This window comes from Camelus bactrianus, chromosome 19 (genome assembly GCF_048773025.1).
Source record: "Camelus bactrianus isolate YW-2024 breed Bactrian camel chromosome 19, ASM4877302v1, whole genome shotgun sequence".
NCBI lineage: Eukaryota > Metazoa > Chordata > Mammalia > Artiodactyla > Camelidae > Camelus > Camelus bactrianus.
The window spans coordinates 9613278-9636583 of record NC_133557.1 but is presented as its reverse complement, the minus strand read 5'-3'; the positions used below and the strand labels follow the sequence as shown (position 1 = coordinate 9636583).

The window sequence follows — 23306 nt, the reverse complement described above, 5'->3', positions numbered from 1 at the left end:
AGGGACAGACTGGGATTTCAAAATGTAGAATAGATAAACAAGATTATACTGTATAGCACAGGGAAATATATACAAGATCTTGTGGTAGCTCACAGTGAAAAAAGAAAATGTGACAATGAATATATGTATGTTCATGTATAACTGAAAAATTGTGCTCTATACTGGAATTTGACACAACATTGTAAAATGACTATTACTCAATAAAAAAAATTAAAAAAAAAGAGCAGATTCCAAAACATAGAAGAATGAAGTTTCAGAAATAAAAAATAATTGAAATGGATCGATTTAAGAGTAGATTCAACAAAGATGAAGAGAAAAGGAACTAAGGAACTGGCAAATAGGCTAGAAATTATCCACAGTGTAGCAGAAAAGTCAAAACTATGAAAAAATAAGAGAATAATAATACTGTGAAGTGGTTTGATATACTTTTAATTGGTATTGGAAGAAAAGGAGAAAATGGGACATGGCAGAGGCAATAGCTGAAATGGTTAACAGCTGAGAATTTCCCAGAAGTAACTACACACTCACATTCCAGAAGCCAACAAATTCCAAACAAGATCAATAAAAAAGAAATTCACAACTAAACATACAATAAAACAGAAGTAAAGCCAAAGAGAGAGAAATCTGAAAAGCAAGCAGAGAAGATGAATTGCATTCAAAGCAATATTAGAAGTTGTTTCTTCTCCAAAGGCAACAATGAGGCCAAGACAGTTTAATACCAACAGTGTGCTAAGGAAAAAAAAAAACCTGCCAAATTAAAACTCTATATCCAGTAAATATCTCTAAAGAAAGAAAATAAAGAACAATAATTCTACTTGGAAGGCATGAGTTGAAAGGGAAAATAAAGAGCAAAATTTATGGAAAAGTTCAAATATTGAATAATGATTAACATTAGAATTTGACAAGTTAGGGCTCCAAGTTATAACATTTATGGTGGTATCTACTTATGGAACAAAAATACCATAGGGGGAAAATGGAATGATAGGAAGAATCCAAAAAATGGTAAGAAAACAAAAGGAAAAAACCCCAGAATATTAGAAACAGAGAGGAAAAATGACTAATTATATTAAATATAAATGAAATAAATCATTCAGGTAAAAGACAAAAGACTGTCAGACTGGATTTAAAAATCCAAATGAACTAGAATAATCAAACCAGTTTTGAAAAAGAAAAATAAAGCTGGAGGAATCATACTATCTAATTTTAAGTTATTTATTCATAGCTTACAGTTATTAAAACTGTATTATTAGCAAAGGGATAAAACATAAATCAACAGAACAGAATGGAGTACAGAAATAGACCCACACAAATATGGCCAATTGATTTTTGACAAAGTTAAAAAGCATTTCAATGAAGAAAGGATCATCTTTTCTGTAAATGGTTTTGGGACACTCGGACATCCATATGCAAAATCTGAGCTTCAATCTAAACCTCACACCTAATAACTCATAATGGATTGTGGATCTAAACCTAAGATTATCAAACCTTCATAAGAAAATCTTGTGACATGGTATTAGGCAGAGTATTTTACATAACTCCAAAAGCACAATCCATAAAAGCAAAAATTGAAAAACTGGATTTCAACATTAAAACATTTCTGCTCTGTGAAAGACTCTGTAAACAGAATAAAAAGAAATGCCACAGATAGAATATATTTGTAAATCATGTATCTGATAAAGGACTTGCATGTATCATATATAAAGAACTCAACAATAAGAAAACAACCCAATTAAAACAGGCAAAAGATCTGGACACTTCACAAAAGATACGTGGATAAGCATATAAAGAACAAATATTATTAGTCATTAGGGAAAGTCAAATGAATGAATGGATGAATGAATGATTAATTTTTTTGGTGGGGGAGGTAATTAGGTTTACTTTATTTTTAGAAAAGTGCTGGGGATTGAACCTAGAGCATGCACTCTACCACTTGAGCTATATTCTTCCCCTTAGGGAAAGTCAAATTGAAATGAGATATACTACGCAGCTATTAACACATTGATCATCCACTGTGGATCAGGTGACCCTGAGGAATACAACTGTCACCCAGATTTGGGTGATGTGGCAATCAACTGTTAAAATGGCTAAAATTAAGAAACCAAAAGCTGGTGAGGATGCAGAGTAACATAAACTAATTCATTTCTGATAGGAATGCAACACAGTATAACAATCTTGGAAAAGTTTGGCCGCTGACTATAAAGTTAAACACTTATATAACTCAGCATTCCCATTCCTAGTTATTTACTCAAGTGCACTGAAAATCTATGTTTACACAAAAACCTGTATGGAAATGTTAATAGCAGTTTTATTCATAATTGCAAAAAAGCTGGAAACAACCAAGATATTGAATAGGTGAATGGATACACAATATAATCACACAACAGAAAACAAACTATTGCACAACATGAATGAATCTTAAACCTATTTGTTAAGAAGCCAAATCCAAAAAGCTAGCTGCTATATGCTTCCATTTATATGACAGACTGAAAAAGGCGGAACTATAAAGACAGAGAACATGAGTCGTTGACCCATGGTAACGCAACTGTTCTAATACTGTAGAGGTGGATTTATTACTCTAAGTATTGTCAAAACCCATAAAACCATACAACACAAAGACATCACTGGAAGCAAATTTCTAGCTCTGAGCACTGCGAGCACCTAGAATCAGTGCCAGTAAGTAGCAACAAAAATAACTAGTGCCCAAATCTTGATTTCTTAATACCTTTCTCCAACAAAAGGAACAAGGGCTCTTGGGAGAAATGGCTGAGTCTAGGATCAGGGCAGAAAAAATACATTATAGCTTGGCAAATCTTGTAGTCAAAGGGACATGGGAGCCAACCTGAAAGAGCTCCAATTGCAAAAGCTTGGAGAATCTGAACAATAAAATGTAATGATAATACTAGATTGTAGCCCCCCCAAATAAAATAAACATCCATGAGTCCAGAATATATAAATGATGATTAAATAGTAAATAAATGATTAAATAAATTTAAAGAATTTTCCTTACACAAGAATTTAACTTACATATATAGAATGAAAAAAGGAAATAGAATTTACCATTAGATCAGTACAGTAATTGCCGCAGGCAAGATTCACTGACAAATGCTAAAATTGGTTATTAAAACTTTTAGGAGAACAGGATATTTGCATAACCTCTAAGTATCTCCTCCAGGATATTCATTAATTACTATGATGGTTTTAACATCCATCCACAAATTATTTGATATGATTTTTCACAAGGAGGTGGAGCTCAATGTTCCTTCTCCTGAAGGTGGTTTGGACTAAGGAAAGCCCTTCTAATGAATAAGTATGGAAACACAGAAATAGTAACTCTGTAGTGGAGAAGCCAGAAACCTGGCAGACACTATCTAAACACCACTAAAGATGGGTTATGCTAATATCATATACCCTAACTATGTAATGAGAAGAGCATGCCATCGCCATGGCATTCTCAAAAATCCATAATCATAATCTAATTATGATAAGAGTCAAACCTAAATTGAAGGACATCCTACAAATCTCACCAGTCTTCTGTAAAAGTGTCAATGTTCAAAAAATCAAGGAAAGACTGAGAAGCTATCATAGACTGGAGGAGACTAAGGAGACATATGACTAAATGTAATGTGGTACTCTGGAACAGACAAAGGATATAACTGGTAAAATCCAAATAGAGTCCATAGTTTAGAGCATTGTACCAATGTTAATTTCTTAGTTTTAATTAAGTATCATGGTTATGTGATATGTTAACATTAGGAGAAGCTGGGTAAAAGTATATGAAGAGTCTATCTTTGCAACTCTTCTGTAAGTCTAAAGTTATTTCAAAATTAAATGTTAAATACTGACAAAACTAGGTGATAGAGAAGATGTGGAACAACTGAATACTCTTACACTGCTGGTAGGAATGCAAAATGGTACAGCTAAGCCCTTCTGGAAAAGTCTGGCAATTTCTTATAAAGTTAAAATTTTTCTTATAACCCATAAAACCCACTCACTATGTCCATAAAAACCTATACACGTACATTTAAAGGAGCTCTATCCATAATCACCAAAGAGTCTTAACTACATAAGCATACTGTGATCCATCCATACAATGGAATTCTATTCAACAATAAAAAGGAACTAACCATTGATACAATTTCAATGAATCTCAAAAGCAATATGCTAAGTGAAAGAAGTCAGTTTCAAAACATTACATATTGATTCTATTTACATAACATTCATGAAAAATATAAAACTACAGTAACTGAGAATACTGGTTGCCAGAGTATAGGGGTGGGAGGCTGGGTATGACTACCAAAGGTAACATAAGGGAGATGATATAATTGTTCTGTATCCTGGTTGTGATAGTGGTTACTTGAATCTGTGTCTTATAATTCATAGAACTGTACATACAAAAAGGAATATATTAATCTAAAAAATAAAATTAAAAAGGGAAAAAAATTCTATCACATGCTGTATCCTAAAACACAGAATAACATGAGAGAACAACTTTTTGGCAGGAAATTTGAAATTCCTAGAGGAAAAAGTCTTACCCAAACAGATACAAGAAATGAAAATCCTGAATAATCCCATAACCATTTCCATTTCAGTCAGTATTGTAACTGGCTATCAGTTTACAACCTCCATTCTATCCTAATGTCTTCCCACTGCATAGCTTAAGATTTCTAGAACATTTTTTTAAAAGTTAAAAACTAAAAATGTTAAGCAAATGATTACTGAACACGTTGTTTCCCCTCTTTTCTGTGCCTTTATACTTTACACCCTCCAGTACTGCTTTCTAGGGGAAATCCTACTCACCCTTCAAGAAGCAGCAAGTTTCATGTCTTGTTTCTTTATGAAGCCTTTCCACACCTGTCCAAAATGAACCAAAGTACTTCCTCTCTGGGGCCAAAGCATTCAAATATACTGATTATGTTATCTCATATTTTGTTTATACACTTCTCACTCATTAGATTTTTTAAAATTAGATTATTAATTCAAGGACTTAGACCATGATTTGTTTCTCTTGGTATTGCCCTGTATTTAACACAGTGCCTAGGCTTGTTGGTATGTTCCATAAATATTTGATGAATTGAATATCAAGACAGTAATAGACAGTATTTTGGCAAAAATCAAACTTGCTTACATATGGACCCGTTCCTCTTCAAAATTGAGAAGAGCAGCCTGGCTGTATTACGGATATTTGATCTGTAGCTGATCTCAAAGATGCTCTTTGGTCTTGCATGTAAATGTTATCACTCCCATCACTAACAACAGAGGTGAAACAGTCATACTATCACTTCCCAATGAAATGAGAAGCTAGTCAATATGTGTGAGAGACGTTTCTTTGGAGCCATAAGCTTTTACGAGGCCACGTGATCTACCCATGTGATGAGCACAGTGCCAGACAATCCTTGACAGAGCTACAGAAACAGCTCAGTAGTCCATTACTGAAAAACATGAACTTGGCTTTATAATGCATCATGAGGTTGTAGAAAGACCAATGAAGCCACTAAGACCAAATATGACCTTGGATCTGTCATTTAACCTATCTGATTACACTGAGGAAACTGCAGAATATAAGGATTAATACCCTCTCCCACTCTCTCCTTCACTGTCATGGAGGTAAGTTACCCAGGAGACAACCATACTCCCGGCAGGTGAGCAACAATTAATATGGTAGGTTGCCCAAGACTTGCCAACAATAGAAAATAGGCTGGAACTGAGGGCAGCAAACATTATCTGCCTAATGCCTGGATTCTAAAGAAATGTGAATGCCTATGCCTATACTGCTCCTTGGGATTTATATTTAACACCTAAATCTAACAAGTCCAAGACCTAGGTAATCCTTTTTCCCATTTTACAGGTGAACCTGAGTAATTTCTATAATGTCACAGAGAGGTAGTGATTAAAAAAAAAACCCTGTCTAGATTTACAGCCTGTCTATCCTGCTGTACAGCAGACATACATGTCCTAATTGTCTGAAAGAGTAATTTTTTTTTCAATTTTTAAAATTGAGGTAAAATCCACATAACATCACACTCATCATTTTAAAGTGTGTAAGTCAGTGGTTTTTTAGCATGTTTATAATGTGTGACCATCAGCACCATCTGATTCCAGATCATTATCTTCAGCCCCAAAAGAAACCGAATACCCCACAGCAGTCATTCCTAATATCCCTCTACCTCCCAGGAACCAGCAATCTGCTTTCTGTATCTATGGATTTGCCTATCCTACGTTTGATAAAAACGGAATCACACAGTATGTAATTTTGCAATGTCTGGCTTCTTTCGTTTAAATTTTCAAGGTGCATCCATGATGCAGCTTTACAGTAGTTCATTCCTTTTTATGGCTGAATCCACTATAGGGATATACCACATTTTGTTCATCCATTCATCAACTGATGGACATTTGGGTAGTTTCCACTTTATGGCCATTATGAATAATGATGCTATGAACATTCTTATACAACTTTTCCACATAGTGTTTAAAAAAAATTTAACTGTCAGTGTCTCATAAGAAAGAGAAAAGGTAAACAGGTCTGCCTTTCTGGTAACAATGATTCTGCATTCCTGCACTGACAAATTCACTTGGATCTGCTGATCAACCCAGTGGAGATGACACAGGTAAACCCAGACAGCTCTATGCATTTATTTTACCGGCCCAACTCCTGCAGTAATTTCAGTTAGCAATTCCTGTTCTATACTAAATATATAAATGTATAAATATACAACTTAAAAACTACGTATTTTAAAAAGGTAACTAGGGAAAAATATGGGCAAAGAAAATGTTCAGCATTATCAGATACAACAGCAAGTACATTAAAGCTATCAATTTAAGACCATTTGCTCCTTGATTTAGTTTCCATTACTAGCCCAATCAGAACTTAAAAAAAAAAACAAACCTTAGAGTTTCACAAGGTAATTTTTGCCAATTAAGAAATACAGAACCTACGACAGATTTACCAAAAATTTCTAATGGTCAAGACCTCTCCCCTGTACTTCAACAGCACACTTTGCTTACCTCCTCCTTCAAGTACTGTCACTGTGTTGTTTACGTATTTGTTGCCCTAACTAAACAAAGCTCCAAGGGCAGAGAATAGTGGCTTTGCATCCTCAGGAGTCTATCACAGAAGCTAGTATATAGAAGGTGGTTCAGAAATACTTGTTGAAAGAATACTGTGACAAATGATAAATCATGCAAATATTACTGTATTAAAAATAATAAAAAGGGAAAACTATTATTTGGATTATACAAATTATTTCAAAATGGAGTTCATCAATAAGATTAGAGATCCATGAACCCCCTAAAGTATATACAAAGTAACATGTGCAGGTACATTTTTTGAAGAACAGGTCTGTAGCTTTCATTACAGGCTTGGGGTAATCTGTAAACCCCTGAAGAATTAAGAATCTCCAAGTGAGACAAAAGGAAAGGTACACTTTCAACATTGCAAAATATCAATTTTAAAAGGTTAACTTGATAATTTACGTAAATATTAAACAATTAAAATTTCTCAAGTTAAGTATATCCCATTCTTTCCTGAAGGAAGAGAGGAAGAAAATGTATCCTAGGCTTCCATTTATGTTCCAGCATGAGACCCACGCTTGATGAATGATTAACAAAATGTCAGCTTCAGAAAAGATACAGTGGCATTCAGAATCAGTTGGGTAACGACAGCAGTTTTATACAAGGGAACTTTATTTTTGCTTCACAATACTGCTTAAAAATATAACAACTCAAATTTCTTTACAAGTGTCCAAACTTTAATCATTTAGAATCTAAACATTTTAAAGTATATCCCTTGAATTATATGTGGAAAGAGAATTACTTGACAGTCAAAAGAGATAAATTTAAAAATGGTCTTTTCTAAAGTCAAGATTATTTTAAAATTGGCAGTCTCTTGAATCTTAAAACTGTTAAAAGATACTCAATTACTGAACTTTCTAAATTAGTGCTTACAGCCTTTTAAAAAGTCAAAACCAAAGAGAAAACAGTATTTGTATGGCACACGGAAGTAAATGATCAAGACTTTTGGAACTAAGGTCATTGGCTTAGAGGACCAGTTTCTCAGTTGCTCTGTAACTCCCCCTGATATAATACAATGGCTGGAAAATTCTGATTTAAATAACCTAAAGAAAACTGGAGTTGAACAGTCAAAATCCATGCAGTAGGCTGAGAAAACTATTTCATAACTCGCATTAGACAGGCAATCACCTTTTACAGCTTTCAAGTATAGTACAGATACACCATTAATAAGCAACCATTTCTCCTGGGAGATCATCTATTTGGAGGTCACTGGCACAAAAACAAACAAACAAACAAACAAACACAAACTAAACCTCCTAACCCTAGCTTAAAAGAATAAGCTAAGAGAAAACAAGTTAATGGTGTAAATGAATGTAAGATTAAATGAAGTTATCTTTTTTCGTCCACTTTACAATGATTCTCCCTTCTGGTCTCAACTTCAGGTGGTAATCACGGCCAGCAATACTCTCTCTCATCTATCAAATTAATGCCATATAGTAATGGTGTTTTTGTTTTTGTTTTTGTTTTTTTAATTGGGGAAAAATATACAGGTCAAAAAGGTTAACAATTAGCTCCTTGATAGTCCCCCATACCCAATCCAACCTTCAAAACCCAACATTCCAAGTACACACTGAAGAAGCAAGAAAACTATCTGTTCAAAACCAATAATATAAGTTTTTTCTGGTCCTGTTAAGGGTCTAAATTCAGAATATAAATATTCATAATAATACCTGATAACTCATGAAGTTATCAAGTTACTGCCTGCACAAACCCACAGGATTTTTAAGACATTATAATTCTAATGTATCACTGGGCCTTCTATTTTTATTTCCATGTACAAAATTTACAAGATTCTTGTTTAACAGGCGGTACACTCAAGCATTTCGATAAAACAAACTAGCAAGTATGGAATAACAAAAAACATTAGCATTTGGGCCCTCTGTGTGAATTTCATTTCTCCACCTTTAAGCCAGAAAAGGAATCAAAGTGTCAGTGTTACACAAATAACATAGCAACAGTGGGAAGTGTTTCAATGAAGGTAAGTATTATAAGAAAACCCAAGCAGTTTGATTTGGATTAACACAGTTTTATCTCAAATACTTGACAGAAGTTTGAAGTACAGTATTGCCTCCAGTAATACAAAATAAAATAAATTATGGGCAAAGAAATTATCATCTGTGTATCTTTTTATCAGGCAACACAAACAAAATGAAGTCACAATCTGAAACTTCATTCCATTAGCCACAACTCTCTGGAACCATAAGACAGGAAATTTCATTTGAGACCTAGAGTAATCTAAAGTACAATCCAGCATCTATGTATGTAATAACTATTATTTGAATGCTTCTTATAAACCATAGTATGAGATTTATATTCATTTTAGAAATAAACATAGGTTCAGAGGTTAAATGACCTGCCAAAAGTCATAGGATTACTAAGTGGCACAGTCCAGGTTTGAACCTAAGTCTGTTTGGGTTTCAAAGCCTAAGTAGATTATTTTCACTAATTCAACACTGTTTCTCCAATTCTGCACACTGATTCAACAATAACCTACCATAAATACTACAATGAAATGGGTTGCTTTAAATCTAGAGGCTAGGTAAGGGGTGAGTGTTGGAGGTTTCAACAATCTGGAGTTGTCATTATTCTCTTATCTGAATGGGGTGGCCACGAGGCCAAAATGGTATACAAAATCAGGTTTGAAAAGATGGAAGAGTCCAAGGCAGATGGCTATATGAAGTCATTCTACAGAGAGTCATAAATACACAGAGCGCTGTGAAATACTGATAAAGACAGGTTCCTGTTCTGCTTAAGGAGTGTATGATTTAAGAATACAGGGGAAAGAAAGCTAAGAAAGTTAGTGGATTACTTGAGACAACAGGACACAGAGAAGATGTTAATACAGGAAGTTCTCCTCCAAACTTATTCCTAACACACAATACACAAGTTAATCCCCAAGCTGTGATCAAAGAACCACTGGGAATAAGAACTCTGATCCCAGGTCACAAGTCTATAGGTGAACAAACCTTGAACTTTCCCAGAGTCAGAGATGGGAAGATTCACTTCTCTATTCAGAAGCAAGAGAACCCTAGATTCACTAAGGCTAGATAATCACTCTGGCAATGTACACCATAGATGAATAACTGAGGCAATCTACACTGGGCACAAGTTACATACTGACCCAACCCTAAGTGGCAGCAATTCAGTACCTTACCAACTCAGCAGGCCACACCAGAAACAGGAAGTACAGGTCAGAAGGCCTCATTAAAAAATAAGAACTCCTGGTAGCAGAAAAAAAGAAAATAGAGTAAAGACTAACAGCATTGGCAATGAACACAGTCTTCACTAAAAGGGAAGGGAAAAGCACTTGGCATTTTATAAATTATCTCCTTTAATCCTCACAGTAACCCTTAGATAACATTATGTGATGCTTTAGTCATTAATCCTTACAAGAACGTTCTAAGGTAAGTACTGATTCCCATTTTACAGATGAACGAACACACAAAAGGCTAATAAGTAAGTTGCCCAAGGTAGTTATCCCAATTGGAGAGATGACAAAATCCAGGCTTGGGAGAAGTTAAGTAAACTTCCTCAAACTTGGTCTCTCATTCCAAAGGTAGAGAGCTCTTTCCAACTCTCCTGCTGCCTTCTTTCCCCAACCATCCCCGCCACCAGCAATCTCAGTTCAAGAATTCCATTAGGAATGAGAAATTCTCAATTCATCCCCTATTACATTTCTGTAGCTGTTTCAGAAACTATACGTAAGGTACAAAGCCAATGGGAGTTTTTGTAAGAAACACCTCAGAAAGCTACTAAGTTGTGGAATGATATATGCATTATTACAAAGTATCACTCAACTGTAAGCTTGAGGTCAGGGACAATCTAGAGATCTTTAGCACAGCATCTACCTGAAACGTAGCAGGCACTCAAAGGGCTTATTGAATGAGTAACACTGTTTATAAATTCAATAGCCCAAAATGGCTATTTTGTACTCTCTGATATGACATAATTAAATTTTTAGGAAAATAATCTACCCATTTATTTTTAACAAGGTTGCTTTCTTAAAATTTACAGAACATTAGTAAGGTAGCTAAACTGAGAAATGCCCGTTAGTGCATTAGTCATAACTTTAGAAAAATTTCAAGTGTTCACTTTTCCAAGCAGATTAAAATGTTTCAGCTAATAAAAACTTGTCAGAAAAATCCACAAGACCAGAAAGTGTAAAAAGAACAAAGTGCCCAATATAAGGGCATTTACGATGTGACACATATAAAATTATAAAAAATTATTTGAAGTGTACCTTGTATTTAATACTAAAACCTTCACTTTAGATAACAAAGTATTTTCTATATAAGAAAACACTATTATTACTAATGTAAAAAAAGCTTATACCCACCATAGTAACTGTTGCTTAGCAGGTTTCTTATGTCTAAGGCTGAAAGATACACACTTTGTAGAAACCAGTGAAACATCACTCCTAGCATGATACTGTAAATTCTTTTACCTTAAACTTAAAAAAGACTCAATCCTTGATTTCTGTAATGTGAAGGAAAAAAGTGTGTTTGGTCAACAACTATATCACCTGAAATCTACTCTGGAGCATACCAAATATTTAAGAAAAACTATCAGTTGTCTATAACCCAATGTAAATATATCTTTCATTAAAATGACAGCAGTTCCTTCTCTTAATAATCCTAGAGGACTTTCTTCATTTGAAAAGCTAGCTGGCCTAGATTTCTATTAAGAAACAACTAAATGATAACAGTACTACTTTTGAAATTATCCGTCTTATGAGTTCAAAGAAATTTAGGTATATGAACACACTAACACTCTTGAGAAACAAATTTGGCCCAGGTCACCCAATGAATTGTGACAGACCAAGGATCAAATTCAGTTTCTCATTTTAAATCAAGTATCCCAAGCATTATTATTACCTTAAAATGTCAATTCCTTACCTAATCCAATGTCAAATCATACCATTCTCAGTTTCTGAACTTGTGCAAATTGTACTACAATATTAATGCAAAAGTTGTCATACAGTTGTCAAAACAATTATCATAATAGTTAACAACTTTTGGGTACTTACTGTGTTAGGTACTATGCTAAATGTGTTTCATGCATTATCTCGATTAATCCTCACAATGACCCCATGAGGAAACTGAGGCACAGAGAGATGACCTATCCAAGGTACAACCTAGGAAAAGGACAAGGCACGGGTACATAGGGAATACATTTCAAAAGCCATGAATCTCCATTGCCTGAGCCAGGATTCTAGGCCAGCTGTAGGGCTGAGATACTTGGTTTAGCCACTTAAACTTCATGTGGCCCAATTTCCTTTACTCTAAACCTAGAAGTCAAACAGATAATCACAAAAGTCCTTCACATCCTGAAATGCTCTAATTTTGTATTCAGGTAACTAACTCAAAAAGAAACTGTCTTTATTTCCTCCATCCTCTTTAGCCCCCTTCACTAAAGTTAAGAGTCCATATTTTACGAATTCTAATCAACAGCATGTTGTTGAACAACAAAAAGCTCCACTCTGCAGTTATGATTCCCAAATCTTATTATTAACCTCAAATGACAAAGACATAGGGAAAAGACCTTAGAACAACTTTGGGTTGGGGTGGGAGGTGTAAAAAGACAGGCTACTAAATATAGGTGGCTATAAATTTATAAAATAATCACTTCCATCTCTTCTAAAAAACAGGAAAAAAAAGTCTTTAAAGAGTTTTAAGAGTTGTCACAAATTCAATGTTTTATTCAGCCAATAAAAATAAATAAAGAAATTATCCAAGATGTTTATTATAGGCATGGAAGAATCACCAATTTATAGAAGTTCTACCAAAATGGCCTAGCACTCTAGAATCTACATTTTACCAAGCTGGCCATCTAGCCCCTTCAAATTGCATCTAATGACACTAACAGGATGTTTATACATCTAAGAAGAAGTGTAGGTTCCACTCAACACTATTATTCTGTGAAGTCTTCCAGGACCAAATTACTTTACAGAATAATCTTGGCTCCCTTTGTTCTCTAGAAAAGAAACCCCCAAAGATTCTTAAATAAAATGAGCAAAACCCTTCTAATTAGTTTTCTATTGTTGCTGTAACAAACTATCACAAACATAAAACAATATATTATCTCACAGTTTCTATAGGCCAGAAGTGAGGTAGACTTGGCTGGATCCTCTGCTTAGGGTCGCAAGGCCAAAAATCAAGGTGTCCATAGGGCTATGTTCACTGATGGGAATTCAGTGGCAGGGTGGGGTATCTGACTTCAAGCTCAGATTGTTGGCTAAATGTAGATCCTTGTGGATGCAGGACTGAGGTCCCCATTTCCTTGCTGACAGTCAGCTGGGGCTGTCCACATTCCTTCTTGTGCTTTCCATGTGGCCCCCTCCAGTAATGGCAGGTTGAGTCCTTCTTGTGCTTCAGATTTCTCTAGCTCCAGCTGGATAAAGTTCTCTGCTTTCAGGTGAATAGACTGGATCTACTAGGAAATCCAAGATAATCTTCCTATCTTAGGATACCACAGTTACATCTTCAAAGTCCCTTTTGCCACATAACAGTAACAAATTCAGGTTCCAGAGATTAGGGTACAGACACCTTTAGGGGTGTTCATTCCACCTAACATAGCCCACCCTATGGGTTCCAAAGACTGCTCTCTCTCCCAAATGCAAAATACATCCATTCCATCCTAAGGTCTCATTCCATTACAGCATCAACTCCCAAGTCCAAAATCTCACCTATAACTCATCAATTCAAAAGTCTCAAATTTCACCACCTACATCAGGTGTGGGTGAGGTTCTGGGAAGAATACATTCAGAATCCTGGGGCACAATTCCTAAAAAAACAAGTTATCTGCTCCCAACATACAATGGTGGGATAGGCATAGGGCAATACTTATAGACATTCCAGTTCAAATGGGGAAAATTTAAGAGAAAGCAGATCCATCGGTCCAAAGCAGTTTCAAAATCTAGGCAAACTCCATTCCATTTCAAAGCCAGGGAAAACTCTTCTGTGGCCTTCAGCTCCATCTCTCTGGGCTCTTGGTTCCACCCTCTGAGTCACTCTTCTTTTTTAACGAAAATGCAGCACATCCACATATGAGTAGTTTTATTAGCCTGCATCCTACCAGTAGAATTTGGGAGGCTTCAATAGCCCTCTTTAACTTCCTACTCTGTCTTTTTCAATCCAAGCTGGCAATGTTTCTGCTAGTATAAAATCCTCAAGAACTTAGCAGGCTTTACATGAATTTCACAGCTCACTGCAGACTCATGCTCACAAATAAACCAAGTTGTACTTTCAACATTCTACTTGGAAATCTCCTCAGCTAAATACCCAAGTTCATCATTTATAAGTTCTGTTTTCCACATGACCACAGGACATAATTCTAAGCTTATTTGCCAATATGTAACCAAGATCCTCTTTCCTCCAGTTTCCAATGCATACCTCACTTCCATCTGAGCACTCACTATTTCTATTAACAATCTGTTCTAGGCCTTTTCTATCATGCTCCTCAAAAATTTGCTGGCCTCTTTAACTGCCACTTAACACTTTATTAGGTACTAGTTCCCCATTCCTGGTACCAAAATCTATACTAGCATTCTATTGCTGCCATAATAAAACCACAAACACAGTGGCTTAAAACAATAGAAATTTATTATCTCACAGTTTCTGTAGGTCAGTAGTTGGGTGGGCTTGGCTAGGTCTTCTGCTTAGGATCTCACAAGGTCAGAATCAAGGTGTTTTCATTGCTGGAAACTGGGGAAGAATCCACTTTCAAGCTCACTCAGGTTGCTGGCCAAATTCAGTTTCCGGTGGTTGTAGGACTGAGGTCTCCATTTCCTTGCTGGTTGTCAGTCGGGGCTGGTCTTTGTTACTAGAGGCTCCCCGCATTCCTTCTCATGCTTTCCATGTGGCCCCCTCTAGCAACAGCAAATGGAGTCCCTTTCATGATTCGATTCTCTCCGATTTCCCCTTCTGTCCCATCTCTCTAGACTCCCAGGTGGAGAAAGTTCTCTGCTTTTAAGGGCTCATGTGATTAGATTGGGCCTACCCACAAAATCCAGGATAATCTTCCTATTTCAAGATGCTTAACCCTAATTACCGCAATGTCTTTTTTACCATGTAACATATTTACAGGGGATTAGAGTATGGACATCTTGGGGGCGGGGTGTCATTCTGCCTACTATGAACCCAAACCCTATGTAAGACTTTAAACTCAGTTCCCAAAGAAAATTTTTCCTTTCTCCAAAAGAGTATGTGAAGTAAAGGTGTATGTTCAGAGATAAGAGACAATGGTAAAATCAAAGACTCAACCTGGAAGAGAGTGGCTAGGCAACAGGAGAACTAAAAATACATTGTAAAAAAAGAAGCTGATACTTGTTTCTTCCCCAGCTAGACAACTAACCCATTAGGCAGAAACTAACCAACTGCTCCCCCTTAAATGTGTGCTTCTTTTCTCTACTGTATTTCACACAAGAGGGTATAACTAGGCATATCTGGTTCTTTTTTTTTTTTTTTAAACAAAAGTTGCCCCAGGGTGACCTAATTTTGTAATCAGTTGACAAAACAATCTAAACAAACTTCAAATACATTCATTCTCTCTTCAAGTCATACATCCTTCCCTAATAGCAAATGAAAATCAAGAATTTCAAAGTCACAGAAGGACAAACCTGCCCAGGTAAAACTGCAGGTGAACTTTTTAAGTGACATGAGGGAGAATTAGTATTGGTCCTGGTTTTTCAGCCCAAGGTCCACCAAGCCAGTTAAACCAAGTGACTTACAACAAAAGAAAAACACTGCAACAACTATAAATATAATATTCTTAAGCTCTGCCTACTGTCAGATTATTGACCATAAATTTTACCTATAATGGAGGAACCCCAAAGACACAAGCTAGCCCCTTTAATAAAAGTGGCAGATAAGGTCTATCGAGCACTTACTACTTGCCAGGCACTGAGGTGAGCACTCGACACATTATCTTACTTACTCATCATAAACTTATCATCTAGGAAATATTATCACCCTCATTTTACAGATAGGAAAACTGAGGTTTACAGAAGTTAGGTTACGAAGCTAAGTAACAATGACACTTATTTTTGAGAATCCAGATATTTACTGTCAATCCTTAGACTGAACGAGGTCTTCCAACTCTTAGAAAAATCTTCCCTTTCTAGTTTTCTTTTCACTGCCTCTCCTCAAGCCCTTTTCTCATAGAATTTCGCAGTTGAAAGGTAATCAACTCTTCCCCAATTAACGTGCCACCTCCTTTCCAGAACTCTTTCCTTCCCACAATAGCAAGGCCAAGAAACAACTTCTCCCGATACTGACTTTGCTTCCCAAAAACAATCTACATAAACTCCACCCATCACCTGCCTAGGCTAGAAATGTTCCAACGCTGCAAAAAACCAAACAACAACAGAAGAACAAAAACAAAATAAAAGTCCTACTCTTCAAAAGGTCACAAACTAACATGTATACTCGTAGCCAATCTTTCATTCTGCATACTTCTCTTCCACCCAGGCTCCCAACTAACCCTTGACTCCAACTCCACCCATTCTGCCCCACTTCGTGGTCCCCTTCCGCTTTACCCCAGCGACCTCGCCCCGGGTTCCCTCCACCTTGCACCCCAGTGTGCAGGTGGGAAGTCCAGCCTCGCCCAGAGGGACCTTAGAAGGCCCCTACTCCAGCTGCTCTGCTACGCGCGAGGGTCCACTCCAGTCTACATAGCAGGCATCACTCCCCTAGGCACCCTCCCCCAGCATCCTCCACAGCGGCCCCACCCCTCAAGTCCCCTTCCCCTTCTGGCGACCCCCTCCTCCAACTTGCCCCCTAGTCCCCGCCCCAGCCCAGCCCTCTCCCCCGCAATAAGCTGGACTCCCGAGAGCCAGTTTCCATCCTCGCATCAGCCTCTGCCTCAAGCCTCGCTCCCCGCCCTGGGAGGGTGGCCCTGGGCCTCCCCGACGGGCTGCAGGGGCCTCGGCTGGTGTGTGTGTAGACGGGGGGAAGGGGAAGGTGAAGGGCCTCTAGGGAGTCTGCTGGACGCTTGAGAGGCGGCCGCGCCCCGCTGCCCCCTCCTGGGTCCACCTCCACCCCACAACGACCTCGCCTGGCAGCTCCCACGGTACCTGTGGTGGAAGCGGCAGCGGCGGCAGCCGCTCTCCCCTCTCCTCACACAGACAATATGGCGGCGGCGGAGGAGGAGACACACGGCTCGGCCGCCAGCCGCAGGGACCAGAGCGAGGCTGCAGCCGCCGCTGCCGGAAGCGGAAACCCCCCTCCGACCGGGAGGCGGGGCGGGACCGCTTCCGACTCCGCCCCTAGCGGAATCTAGGTGAGTGCGGCCATGCTGGGACGTCCTATTGTATCCCTAGGGGGTTAGTTCTGGACTGGGGCACAAAATGGAAGGAGGTCTCAACGTAAAGCATAATAAGGAGACTTGTAGTAATTAAGCGCATTTTATTTCAGTACCTGTACGAACTGACGAGAGCGAGAACACGAACATCCCACTAAGTGTACAATTGGTTCGACCCAAGGTAAGATGGCGGTCCCTAGGTTTCCCGCACTTCACCCAGCTGGTGAGTCCTACCAGTCTGCGAGCCGGGGGCCCGCCTTTCTTGAAAAGTAGCATGCGCGACCTGCAGGGCTGCAGAGCGAAGCATTTTGGGAGTTGAAGTCTCCTGCTTGCGCCCCTCGTCTAGGGTTAGGGTGCCAGCAGCACTTTTTTTTTTTTTTTTTTTTTTTGGCTCAAACTTCGAGTTCCAGAACAAGTGACCGAAACTTGGACCCGGGAATGGTGTGGCGCAGGAGTCGAGAACGTGATAGTACTAGCCTTCTAGAGACTGAGACCTAATTCCTGCCTCCTGCAGGAGTTCTATCTAGAGCTGCCCATCCAGAATGAAGTGTTTTTTCTCCCTTCGATCTGCCCCCATCCCCACACCCGCTTGCCCCGGCAACAACCCCAGGGCAGCTAAAGGGCACTTTATACCTTGCAAAACTTACTATGACGTCCTCTTGGTCAAAGATCTCCCAAGACTTTTCCTTTGTGCACCCAAGGTATCCCAAGCTCTTCTCTTGACATCTAAGTTCCTGCATAATTTGGATATCCCTCGCCGCTCCTTTTCTGGCCTCTTCGGCCCCTCTCATTTCAATTTCCTGATGCTCCCACTCGCTAAAGCTGCAGACTGTTCCTGGAGCTTATCTGTGTCGCCTCCCTCCCTTTGCCTTGGCAGTTACTTATGGGACTGCACCTCCTGGAGTGGCTAACTTCTGTACGTCCATCGAACTAATTCAGGGATCCTTTCCACTGGGGATCTTCCCTCCCTTTAGTTCTCCCAGATCTTGGCACCGTCACTCAGCAACGTGACTGGTCCCTAGCCTGCCTCCTCCATCAGACTGTGAGCCCCCAGTGGGCAGAGCTGAGTCTGATGATCACCCTATTCCCTGCAGGCCCTACTAAGAGCTGCTGTGTGTGTTACTGAGAGGAATTCAAGTGTTAGCCTCACCTCTGGTGGGGCAGAGGTGTGAGGTCTTGAACAAGGTTGAGGAGGCTGGGTTATTTTGGTACCAGCTATTATCCTTGAGCTGCCTCAGAATAGCTGCCTGGCCCAGGGATGGGCCTGCCCACCCTCTCTAGCCCTCCTTTCACAGTTATCGGCTGACTGGCACCTCTGCTCCCAAAGAGACAATCTTCTCCCCTGTGAGATGGGGGTGGTGGCAGCTGCAAACATATAGTGATGGCCTCAGGAAGGTGACCATGACCTTCCCTGGGCCTCATCTGTCAGACAGGTCTGTAGTATTGGCCCCAGCGGGCTGGAGGTCCACAGAAATGGCTTTCTGGCTGCCCTCAGGCTGGTCATTCCTCCTTTTTGGGTCTTGGCTTCCCTACTTGTGGACTGAGGAGGTTAGACAAGGTGATTCCAAGGTTTCTGTGAAGCCCTCTTCCAGGAAACGATGCCTTCCCTTAGCTTTTGGACCATGTCTTTTTAGCTCTCGTGGCTCCTTTCACACTATCTTTATTCACATTTATTCAGTTTATACCTGTTAATCACTTGCCATGAGCCACACAGTGTGCTAGGTGCTGGGAAAGTGGCATGAGCAAGACAGATACCAGTTAGTTCCTAATGAAACTCACCTTTAAAAAATTTTTTTTTTAATTTTTTGCGTGGTGGGGATAATTAGGTTTATTTATTTAGTTAGTTTATTTATTTATTATGGAGGTTCTGGGGTTGAACCCAGGACCTTGTACACGCTAAGCAGGCACTCTATTACTGAGTTATACCCTCCCTCAAAACACCTTCTAAACTGATAAATAATGCACAGGTAAACAAGTGGATAACAAAGTAACTTCAGGTAGCAATGAGTGCTATAAAGGAAAAAGATAAGGAGCTGTGAAAAGGAATAAAAGAGGGGAGAACTTTAGCTTGAGTGGTTCAGAAGGAAGGTCCCTCTGAGGAAAAAAACAGTAAGTGCAAAGGTCCTGAGGCAGGAAAGAGCTTGATAAGTTTGAGGAAAGGCCAGGGTGGCTAAAGCACTTTGAGTGAGGAGAAGAAGGGTAGGAAATATGGTAAGGTGGGCAAGGCATTCAGGCCATGGTAAGGAGTCTGGGATTTTATCTAAAAAGAGTGGGGATAAGTCCCAAGACTCAGTCCTCACACCTTTCCTAATGATCGCAGCCCCTCCTACAGCCTCAGTTCTTCATTCTGCCACCCAATTCCAGCCTCCATGCATGACATCATTCAGAAGGCTCCCCTAGGCACACATATACAATCTTTTCTTTTTTTCTTTTCTTTTTTTTTTGTATACAACCTTTTCTACTCTGCAGGACACAGTTGAGACCCAACCCCTGACATCTCACAGGCCAGCCTGGTATAGGTCTCTGGTTCCAAAAAGCTCTTCACTAGTTATGGAGCCTCCAGATACCAGCTCAGTTATCTTTAATACTTACTCTTCCTGTCCCCTTCCCATAGCACGACTCTCAGGCTAGACTTCCTTCAAAGAACAATAACACAACCACAGTTGAAATGTTCATAGTACTTGCCCTGTGTCACACACTGAATATTTATCATCTCATTTAATCCTCACATCAGCCTGATGGGGTAGAAACTAAAAGTATCCCACTGTACAGATGAGGAAACAGATTCAGGGAGAATACAGAACATGCCCAAGTTCACATACAAGAGATGGAGTTTGTATTCCAACCTGGGCCATAGACACTGCACTAAGCACCTAAGCATATCAGCTTTCTATTGTTGCTTAACAAATGACCCAAAAATGAAGTGACTTAAAACAACAATAAATTATTTGCTTATATTTGTGTGGATTGGCAGTTTGGACATGTCTCAGCTGGGACCACTCTTCTGCTGTACGTGGTCTTTCCTGGGCTTCCTCCTGTATTTACAGTCCGTTAGGAAGTTGGCATACTCACTGGTCCTGTATGGCCTCATTCATATGTCTAGAAGTTGGCTTGAGTGTCTAGGTTCTTCTCCATGTGGCTTCTTTGGCAGCCTAGCTCAGGCTTCCTCGTGATAGCCTCCAAAAGGAAAAGAACCAAAGCAGCAAGACCTCTTAAGGCCTAGGCTTGGGAGTGCTGTAGCATCACTTTCACTGCATTTGATTGATCCAAGCCTGTCACATGGCCAGCTCAGATTCAAGGAGAGTAGAAATAGACACCATCTCTTGTTGGAAAAAACATCAAAGTCATATTGGAAAGAGTCACGTGTGTAGGGATGAGTGGGATCATTGTGGTCATCTTTGCAAACAACATAACGCACTAACTGACTAAGGTACAGAATTGGTTAAGTAAATTATGGTACAGCTAAACATAGAGCTATTAACAAGGAGAGCTAATATTTTTTGAGCCCTTAGTATGTGTCAGACACTATGTAAGATGGCTTACATGTAGTAACTCATTTCATCCTCACATCAGCCCTGTGTGGCAGGTACATGTTTATTCCCATTTAGAGATTAAGCACACCAAGTCTCAGAGAGGTTAAACCGTGTGTGCGACGTCATATGACTAGTAAGTGGCAAAGCTGTTAAAAAGGATGAGGACCATTTAATTTCCAGACATGGAAAGCTGGCCTTGTCATACTATTATATGATAAAAAGCATGAGACCAAACAAAAGTTTGATGAGAACACATTTTAAAAACACACATAAAATGGATATATGTATATGTATTATATAGTTTTAGATAAAGTTCAGGAAGGATTTACCACAAACTATTAGTGGAGCTTATGTCAGAAGAGAGAAGAGGAGGGAACTTTGAACACTTCTGTCTGCATTGTGTGAATTTTTTGTTTGTTTTTTTTTTTAACAGCAAACATGAGTGTTTTATTTCAACACTCAACAAAGGAAAACGAGTTTTTAAAATGTTCTTCAACTTGTCTCTCACTTCTGTCTTTTTCTGTTTGGGTTTTACATTTACCATTTTGCTTTGTGTTTTCTTTTATTCTTTTTTTGACACTATCTCAGCGCAGCCCCTTATCAATTCTGGCCTAAAGTTTTGTGACTACCTTAAGGGGCTCCTCTCTACCACTCCCATGTGCTCTGCTCACTGCTACTGGAGGAAAGTTTATTAACTACCATGTACCTTTCTTGCTCAAGAGTTTTCAGTGGCACTGTATCACCTTCAGGGAAAGTCCAAACCTCTTGGCCCTGTGTACGTGGCATGTGTAAACTTGACTCCAAGTTGGTTGGATTCCAGCTCTGTCATTTACTAGCAGTATAATCTTGGACAAGTTATTTGATCTCTCTGAGCCTTAGTTTCCTTATCTGTTAATAAAAAAGAAAGAGAAAAGGAAACAAAGAAAGAAAGAAAAGGAGGGTAGAGAGGGAGGGGGGAGGGAGGAAGGAAGGAAGAAAGGAAGAATAAGAAAAGGAAGAAAGAAAGGGGAGAGGATATAGTGTGACATACCTTGCAGCAAAGTAGATTACTGTTCAGTGACTGTTCCTCTCTCCCCTATCAGGGCTGGTTGATACTCCCAACTCCTTCAATACTAGATGTGGCCATGCAATTTGCTTTGGCCAGTGGAATGTAGATGAAAGTGACAGTGTGGCAGTTCAGCCAAGGCCTTAAGGGACCTCTCCTGTTTTCAATTGCCCCCTTGGAATTTCCACCTCTGCCATAAGGATGGGGCTATCATTAGTGCACCCCATCTTTTGAAACAGAGTTCCAGTCAAAATTGCTGTAGGAAAGTCTGGAATAAGAATAGTTTTGTAGTTTAGTGTTTAGCTTGTATTAAATTTTAGATTGTGTTTTTTTTTCTTGAACTCCATCTCTTTTGAATGTCAGAAAGCTAAACAGACAGGGAGAAATTTTCTCTGTGCCAATTTAGGGAAGCAGTAGCTTCTATCCAAATCCTCAGCATCAAACAAGCTGGTCCAGAAGAATGAAAAGACACATGTAGTAGCCAAGCCCAGCAGAGCTCAGTCGGGGTGAGCCAAACCCCAAATGGCTACAGATGGGAAAAGGAGAAATCAATATTTGCTGCTCATAAGCCACAGACTTCTGGGGTGGTTTGTTACATAACATTATTAAAGTAATAGTTGACTGACAGACCCACCTCATAGTGCTCTTGTTAGGATTAAATGAGTAATACAGTAAAGCTCTTAAAAATATTCTGGCATATAGCAAGGGTACAGTCAATGTGAGCAATGATTATTGGGGTCCTTGTTCTCATGGAACTCATGTTTGGTGGAGAGGTGTATGGTGTGTCAGATGGTGATAAGTGCTATGGAGGAAAATAAAGCAGGGAATGGAGAAGGGAGTGCTGTGGTAATCAATGGAAGCCTCACTGGGAATGTGATTCTTGAGGAAACTCTTGGAAGAGATGAGGTAGGGAGCGATGAGTGTATATAGGAGATTGTTCCAAGTGGATGATGGGCAAAGACCGTGAAGTAGACTCATGCTTTGTGAGTTTAAGGAACAGCCAGTATATAGGGGTGGCTGAGCTGAGTCAGCGAGGAAACATGATATGAAGGGGCCAGTGCATGCACACCTTTGTGGATCATTGTGAGGACTTGGCCTCTGCTATTAGGGAGGGAGGTGGGCCATATTGGAGGGTTTTGACCAGAGAGGACAGGACCTGCTTTGCATTTTTACAGGATCTCTGTAACTTCAGGGTGTAGAGTAAATGGAATGTAAATGAGGGCTGAAGCAGGGAGACCAGCTAAGAGGCCACAATCCAGACAAAAGATGGTGATGGTTTGAACCAAAGTTAGACTCTGGGATTATTTTGAAAGCAAAGCCAAAAGGACAGATTGGGTATGGGGTGTTTGAAAAAGAAAGGA

At 39.1% G+C, this 23306-nt stretch overlaps 1 protein-coding gene and 1 long non-coding RNA gene across 3 annotated transcripts in view; one reads left to right on the top strand and one right to left on the bottom strand.

Annotated features, from left to right (window-relative positions):
- CSNK2A1 (casein kinase 2 alpha 1) overlaps positions 1-17279 on the bottom strand; it is a 49390-nt gene extending 32111 nt beyond the window's left edge. Inside the window, 2 exon segments of the mRNA XM_074347078.1 lie at positions 10218-10289; positions 17141-17279. The gene's annotated coding sequence lies outside the window, so the exon portion shown is untranslated.
- Positions 17280-17290: 11 nt separating this feature from the next.
- Positions 17291-23306, top strand: part of LOC123618515 (uncharacterized) — a 46747-nt gene continuing 40731 nt past the window's right edge. For both annotated transcript variants that reach the window (XR_012500588.1, XR_012500587.1), the window contains exons 1-2: positions 17291-17346; positions 17481-17548. This is a non-coding gene — a long non-coding RNA (uncharacterized LOC123618515). The remainder of the gene's footprint in view (positions 17347-17480; positions 17549-23306) is intronic.